Here is a 9,001-nt window from a genome sequence, read left to right on the forward strand (position 1 = left end):
CTACCAAAAATATTTACTCTTATACCTCTTTTTGAATTTTGTCTTTGTTTTGTATTAGTACTCAGTCATCTTAGTCACACAAGAAATAGGTTGTGTGGTGTGCTTTCATCTTTTATCTCCCCATTATGTCATTTGTAAGTGAAGAAAATTGAATATAGTTTACCTGAAGGGAGGATGAAGCCCTAAATGTATTACCATCAAAGTTCTGTTATCTGCATAGATCTTTATGTAGTGTAAAAAACTGAATGGTCTATCTTCTACTTCCTATCTGTTTGTGCATGTTTCTTTTTTTTTCTATGGCAAACCATTATAAACCCAACCAATGTACAGTTGTCACGCTCCGAAATTGAAACATAACACGATCATATTACTTTGAAATAAAATCTCAAAGTAATATGAAGCCTTATTTCTTAATCATTTTAAAATTCTTCAATAAATTGATATAATATGTTCAGTAAAATCTATATCTTTAATCCAACTAATGATACATCTCTAAATATCTAAATACAAATCATATAAATACAAAATCATTTCATAAGATTTCATTTATCGACATTGTCTCTGACGATTAAGTAATCTTTCCAATTTAATCTTCTAGCTTTCACAAAACTAAGCAAACTTATCACTTACTCATTTGTAAAAAAAAAAAAGTAAAAGAGAAATGAGCAAACCACAGCTCAGCAAGTATAAGCTTACACACCTTACTGGATCAAGTAACGCTTTTATACATATCATATAGATCATTCAAAACATTCGATAAAATCATGATGTTAAAACATTTCAAAGATCATCTTTCTATCAAACATTTCGTAAATTCATAAATCAATATAAAGACATGTCAATTCATAAACAATTGCAAAATATGCTATCATTTTAAATATCGTAATCAAACTAAATTATGGATGAATAATTAAAAATCATCGTAAATCATCATCATCATAAATCATCATTATCATTTATTTATCGTTAGTTATGGTCACTGTTATAACCTGTGACATTGATCGTATTAACAATTTCATTCTCATGATCATTACTAATTATTATAACCCGTTAGCCAAGACTTACACTAATTACTATTACCTATTAGTCAGGGTCGTATAATCATGTTTTTACTAACTACTTAGTCAAGGTCGTAAAACTAATTTTGATATCGATAATTCCACTTTCCAAAAATATAAAAAAAAAAAATAGCTATCATAAATTATTATTTAAATATAAATCGTTTTCTCGATTCATTCTTAAGCATAATCCATCAGCAGTTCTACGGGTGACATGGCTTGTAAGTTCTCTCATTGTGATTCAACCTTTTATCTTCTTGGAAAGCCCTTCATTTTTCTCTTTTCTTTTTTTTTTTCTATTCCTTCTTATACTTCTGCATCTTTGATTTTTTTTTCTTTTTCTTCTAATAATTACAAATGTTGAACTGCATTGACAAAACTGAATTTCATATTTAGTTTGTGTATATTTTGGATTCAACAAGCAGCTATATACAGTGTACAAGTGAACAGGACAAGCTATGACAATTGCATTGACGAAAACTTCATCAACAACATTACGAAGGAGGTAAGGAAGCGTTCAATCTCAGAGGCAAAACATTTTACTCCATAAGCTGCCGAGGCTACTGATTTAAAGGAATGAAAGTTGCCTAATTTCCAAGAATCACCAACTTTTCCACTGACAAATGGCTCTGCATCAAACCATTCTGGAAAGTTGATCCTGCTTGTTATGGTTGCCATCGTTTTGAAATGGATACTCCTTTGAAATATTTCTGTTTCTTTTTTCTTTGGTACATGAAACAGTGGAGATTCGTTTTTAACAGGAAGTATTGTCTATAAATTTTTGCATGCTATTTTTTTTCCTACCAAAACCAACAAACTCTTTCCTGAAAAATTAAATAAGCTAGAAATATGACTCATTCTTGCCACAGAAAAGCATTACATTATATAATAGAGAAGTGGTATAGTTTTCTAAGCATCAGAAACCAACAAAAGTAGTTACTCAGAAGCCACATCTAACTGGTTAAGCAACTGATACCCTAGCCTAACAGTAAATAAGAGAACAGAGTAAAGGGCAGTAGTATAACCACTTCTCTAAACCAAACAGGAAAAAGCCACTGTGAATTACCTAGTCAAGCATTCATATCTTTAGATACGTTAGGGGCTAAGCATCCAAAAAGTTTATAATCAAAATGGATGATGATTCAGAGAACAGCACATCATCATCAGAACAAGTCTGATAGCCCTAACTCTAAAGGTTAAATATACTTAAAAAGAGTTTCAGATCAGTTGTTGGTAAAACCAAAAGCCTATAGAAAACATGGTCCAAAGGTCTCAGCAGAAGAACATAGAATCGGAGACATTCTTGTTCAACCACGGCAGCTGCGGAACAGGTACGGCTCCAGGAGCAGTCACCCCACCATGGCTTGAGGATGTCTCGGGAGCCTCATCAAACTTCAGGAAAGTCCCCAACTGCGAAGCTGCCAAATGCGCATAGCAAATAGGAGCAACTGCAATCCAAAGTAAGATTGAAACAAACACCTTTAAGAAATGGAAATACAGAATCAAGCAAAAAACCGCAAACTATTCTCTGGAGATCAAGTGGGAAAATCATTAGCTAAACCAAATTAACTTGGCGTTTGAGAAAAAGCATATCATAAACACTAGGGAATCAGCTCAACCAGAATACTTACCTACTGATATGGCAGTGGTACTTCTTTGATACCTGCATTAGAAAGAGATTACAAGGAATGCAACAGTGATTACAGCTTAAAACATCTATGAAGAAATTACAACACATGATTATACACTTACACATATGATAGAGAATGGACAAGTTCCTGCAGATCGTCGACCGAATATCCACTCTCATCTAAGAGAACATGATAATGGGTAGGCCTTGTGGTTCCCTGAACAGCAAACACAAATTATAAAAACAAAGCAACATTATAATAAAAGATGAAGGGCTATACCCATAAGACACAGCAAAAGCATCGAGCACAACTTGGATGAGGAAACCAGCCACAATTGGAACTTTAATCTCAGTTGTAAGTTTTCTTTCACAACAAAACATACATGACAGCCTTAAAATACAAACAATGAATTCTGGATAGAGATGGCAAGTACAAATGTAGTTGGCAATATCTGACCAATTAAGTGAGACAAAATTGCAAAATCAACAACCATTCATCAACTGAAACAAAATTCTAGAAAAACTTACAGTCATTCCAGCATGTGCACATAGATAAAAGTCATTGTTCTGTGGATGACAAATTGTGTTGTCTATCACAGTTCCTGCATAATTATTTAAAAAAAAAAAAAAAGATCGATTTTAACAACTATAACAGAGGTACCAGATGACATGCATCAAATAATGAGTGAGCCTCACCAGGTAGAACATTATCAGGAGATCCCTGCTGGAAAAACCTTGTATGATGACTTTTTTGTGCTGCAATGACCACAAACTGGGGGTTCCAATTCTCATCAAGAAACTTGCAAGCCTATAAAGTAAACGTTAACCAGAGATGTTTTATCCCGAGCACTATCATCTTAAGACTGATTTATAACTAGCACAATTTTCTTACTTTTTTTGCATGAATAACTAAAAAAGAAATGTACAATTTTCAGTTTCCATGATTGAAGGGCACTACTGCATACCTCAATAATTTGACCCAGTTCAGTGTTCAAAACTTGATTGAACTGTGACTCGCTAACCCCATCCCTGAGTTGAACCAAGAATAATGAGCAAGTAAGCAATATTGCATTAGCATCCGAATAAAATGTAACAGAAAGATCAGCAAAATAACCGCAAACTAGATTACAAGAAATATGTAAAGAGATATGATGGTTCATAAAAAATGTTACATTCATAGAACCTAACTATACAAAACAGAAATCTAAATCTTAGTTAGGGCATTAGCTGGGATTTACATCATTTTAAGTCATATAGCCAGAGCAGAAAATGAGGATAATAGAAAAGGCTAAAAAATGAGAATGTTCTGAAGCATTTCAAACAGCAGGCAGCAAGGAACATGCTAGGTTGATTAAAAGTTTAAAGGACAACTTGTACAATCTGTAAGCAACATGAAGAGACTAAGCAGATCAAATATACTTGAATATCAATACAGCATTTCACAAGTAAAAAGATGATTTAAAAGAATAAATACACCCATTACTTGAAGTCAATACAAATAGAGTTTGCAAAGCAGAGACCAAGCCGTGGCAATTAAGAACTAGGAAAACCAAATTTTGCATCCCTGAGTTCCCTAAAAATGTATTCTTTCAAAATGTATGATTTAGAATATTGATATTATATAGAATGAACGTGAGAAACAGCAAAATGTAAAATAAGAAACCTGAATATGATGATTTGAGTAGGCTTTCTCTGTCCTGAGCTTCTATAAAAGTCCAATACAGCCTGCCTGATGTCAAAGAAAATACGTTAGGTACACAAACTATAAACATTATATTCTCAAAAGTTAAAATACTACGACATAAATGATTACCAGCAGAATAACATATTCTTATTACAACCCACCCCCAATGACGCCCCAAGCAAGAAGAGAGAAACAATAATAAGGATACAAAAAATAAATTTTCAGCATATAACTTGTCCCTTTTTTTGGATAAACGATGTCCTTATTTTGGCCAACACTTGTCCCTTCGTTAGTCAAATAACTTTAAGATTGAAACGTACCTCATAAGACCTCCATCCACCTGGTCAGACACTCGTTTGAATAGTGAATCTACCATTACAACCTTGGGTGACTGTGTCCGAACAGATGCCCTATAGCGGGAAATCGAAGGCCACTGCCTGGAGTTAACCACCTACAATTAAATACAATTAAAAAATCTCACAAAATTTGTAGTACAGAGAGACAGACAATTCACATCTCTATAACTGCTTGCAATTGATTGAAACTCAAGAAACCCAATGATAAGGAATAAGATCTTCCCTACCGCAGCTATTGACGGGACATCGGACTGCCCAGGAGAGCCATGTGACACACCCATGCCAAGGATCATAGTTGGAACACTTGAAACGACAGGGAATGAAAGTGTTTGTTCAATTGATAACATTGAATTCAGTCCTCCGAGCTGTGAGCAGATTATGATATTAGCAGGTTTAATTATAAATAGAACAATAACCCTTATGGTTTAACTACAGAAGATTAGAACTGCAACCAGAGGAATGACTCAAGTTAAAAAAAAAAAAAAATTCATTGGACGGAAGCAGACCTTTGCATTGATCTTGAGAAGCAGATTCGTAAGGTACTTGTCATTGAACCTAGTTGGAGCCATACACTGAGTGACTATGCCAAAGTGACCCAGATTCTTTCGCTTCCATGGACCTTAGAAAATTCATTGAACTTACAACGTAAGCAAAAGGCTTGAAGAAAAACATGCATAGACAATGTATCAACAGATGCGTTTGTGCACACCATAAAGACCGGAAATTTTCCTATCGGGCAGCAGACAGAGAAGGAACCGTGGAGTTTTATGAGTAAGTTTAGATTGCAGCTCATCAAACATCTTCTCCACTCTACCCAAAGGAGAGAGACGTCTGTTCTCATTCATCTCTGTGAACACACCTAATGGACTATCTACACGCTGAAAAAGAGACATGGAAAAGAACTTGAGCCAACAAGTTGAATTCTATAACTTTGTATGTGCTGACTGACAATACCAATACAACCAGTACAAAAATTAGACAACAAACTTACAATTCCTTTCATTTCTCCGCATCTCATCAGATCCCGCACAAGTTTATTTACATCACAACGTGCCGAGAAGTTAACAACACCCCAATCTTCAATCCTAGTTGGCTCCACAAATCTCTATGAAAGCATAACTGAACTGTTGAGAAACAAGAGATGAAACATATGTAAGATAGAAGGCTGCAAAAGCAAAGAAGCTATAGACCTTATTGTTGAAATTCCATCGCCCATTCCGTGGCAAGAAATGTTCACCATCGCCCACTCTTATCTGTCATCAAAAGATAACTCAATTGGCATGTAGATCTAAAAGAAGGATGATTAAAATAACCCTCAACAACCAGCATACATGTACAAAATATCAAAGAAACAAACAAAATTCAGAAAGATAAATATCATTAACCTACCCATGGAGCTGGCAGAATACGGCCTTCCACTTGGATGACATTAGAGCTGATAGAAACACCACATGAACGCAGCATTGGTTCAGCACCATAATTACTGTTATGCAAAGCCTGCACAAAAATTTGCAACACTCATCAGTTGTAGAACAAGTGGAATGTTGAGAGTCAAAAGCTTATAATAGACCTACGTTAGACAAGATACTCAGTCTTTCTTGAGGCTTCTGCCTTTATTTTTCGACTAGCGAAGCTCTTTGGAAAGTGGATAGCGCTTTTGTGTAGCGTTGCAAGGACACCAAAGTGCAGAGCTATGGCATTGCAACAGGTGCACAACAAATCATAGACAAGAATTAGTTGCTAAGCATATATCATGTAACAAAACAAAACCACAATGCACCCATTCACCTCCATAGGAATATATGTTGGCCGATTTGGCATGCCAACATTAATGCATCGCAAATCTGCAGAATAATCCAACTGTATCTTGCGATGGGTGACAAAATATTCATAAACAGTAATCTCCACAGTCTCAGCTTCACCAGTCTCATTCTTCGCACTTTTCTGCTTCCATGAGAACCTGCATTATGGACACAGTACACAACAAATAAAAAATAATAACTTTAAACTGAAGTATTACACAACATGCTAGTAGGAAAAGCTCAAAGTTAAATATTAGCCAATTTAGCACAAATCAAAGAAAAAGCACTATTGTGAGACCAGGAAACCATACATCTGATCTTTGCAGTAAAGGTCACTCAATCCGGTAATCTTGTACTCCAGATTGGATGGTCTGACTTTTACCCTCAGATTTTTAAGCACTTGTTTAGCCTATTCAGGGTTTCAAGCAATTGCGGTTTAATAATTAATAATTGATGCAAAGAACTCTAATTCACTTGGCTAAAAAATGTAGTTATTGATAACCTTGTTCCAGTCCAGGTAGTGAGGATCTCTCATATTCTGATTGTCAAGTAAAAAATCCAATACTGGACCGGGTCGAATTATCATTGTATTTGATGCATCTGAAACACAAAGAGAAATAGTAATTAAACAAACAATACAAAGCACACAAATGCAAAAGCGCTGAGAGATAAGGTTCCAACCAATATTCAGTGAAAGGCCTCCTTGAGTAGCTCTGAAACTTGAATGGAACCCCCTGCATCCTAGGACACCACCGCCAATGTTTGTATAATTATTTTCATCATCTTGGAAAAAAGATTGGCGAACGTGTAGGCATCCCCTATGAAAGTCATTGTAATGTCCGAATAAATATAATATCCGGGATCAAAACCTACAAGTGGAGAAAAGAATATGCAGCCACATATTTTAACTCACCGTTTTGCAGCATGCTGCCGTAAAATGATATCTAGCATCCTCAGGGCTTGTTGTGAGTTTTCTGATTCTTGTCCATACAGAGCATTTTGAATGGCTTGCATGGGAATCTTTGCGGCAAAGCTAATCTCCACGTTAAAAGTCTTTGACTGATGCATATGTCTTAATATATTCCTTCCACGCTCTTTAGGGCTTTCATTGCCATCAGGGCTTGCATTCCTATTGTTTCTATACATAAAAAATTAATGACAATGAATGGGAGCAGTATAAATACTTCAAATCAATCTAAAGTGCACGTCAACCTGTTGGATGTAACATCCACAAGTACAACAGGAAACTCAAGCTTGGTACTTGGGAGAGGACCAACAGTAAATAAACTCTTCTCCCCATCATATGCAAAGTCCTTTCCAGCCAACTCACTGCTGTAGGTCTCATGCAACTTATCTATCACCTTTCTTCCAACACCCTTCCCATCCACTGGGCGACCATCTTCGTAAGAAAGAGAAACCTGTTGAACCAAAATGCAAAAGAAGAAGAAACTTGCATCAATAATTTCTATTTACCAATGAGAAAAAAAAGAGAAGCAGAGCGAAGTAAGCAATTACGTACACTGTAATGGAAGAAATGTCCATCAACACTTCCAACATTCACTTTGAAGTGATTTGTGAGAATAGATATCTTCTGCCCTTTAGATCCAAAACCTTTCCTGGCCATTGGGACACGTACAACCTTCTTTGCAGGTTCAGATTCTGATTCGTTTGGTACTGCATTGCGCGGCAGGGGCAGGGGAGGAGGAAGAGTGCCTGTTGCCCCACTTCCCTCATCCTCAGACGAGTGCATTTCCTAACCAAGAAAAAATTTCTTACATGAAAGAAAAATAAAATATAGTAAGCACTTAAGATTAGCTACAAGACAAATTCCCTAAAAGGTAGATAATAGTATCATTTCATGGATAAAAAGATTAGCTATAACCAGGCAGAAAAAAATAATTACTCTTAACTTGATAAATTAGTTATTACCAACAAAAGAGAGAAAACTAGAAACAATCACTCTTGACATATCACAATTTTAAAACTCGTCATTCTATATAATTTAGTATCTAGTTCACTTAAATTAGATAGTGTTTATTTATATATATGGTTTTTCTTTATAAAATTGTATTTTTTTTTAAACTTTAAATATCCTAAGAGAAATCAACAAAGATGTATCTTTTTTTAGAGAAACATAAACATAGAAATTTAAAGAATTCAGAAAATAGAATAATGACTTAAAAATTAGATTGAAAATTTTTGTATTTGTATAGTGTAAATACTAAATTTCATGTATTTTATAAAAATTATGTGTAACAATTAATATAAATAAAAAAAATATGAAATATGGTTTTAAAATTTGTTAAACCATATATAATTATTATTAAAATTATAAATCATATTTCTTTCGTGTTATTTATTAATATTGTATTTCGTATTCCCTTTATTTGTATCATATTTATGTTATGTTTTCATGTGATATATTATCTTAACAAAGTGAAAACAACAACATGATATTTTTTTCTACTAAT

The 9,001-nt window shown here is 34.6% G+C and overlaps 1 pseudogene; it reads right to left on the minus strand.

The window, feature by feature from the left end:
- Positions 1-2,330: 2,330 nt before the first annotated feature.
- On the minus strand, positions 2,331-8,375 carry LOC111284236 (protein argonaute 4-like; annotated as a pseudogene).
- Between the last annotated feature and the right edge of the window lie 626 nt (positions 8,376-9,001).

This window comes from Durio zibethinus, chromosome 6, assembly GCF_047325235.1.
Source record: "Durio zibethinus cultivar Kanyao isolate XHJ-2024 chromosome 6, ASM4732523v1, whole genome shotgun sequence".
NCBI lineage: Eukaryota > Viridiplantae > Streptophyta > Magnoliopsida > Malvales > Malvaceae > Durio > Durio zibethinus.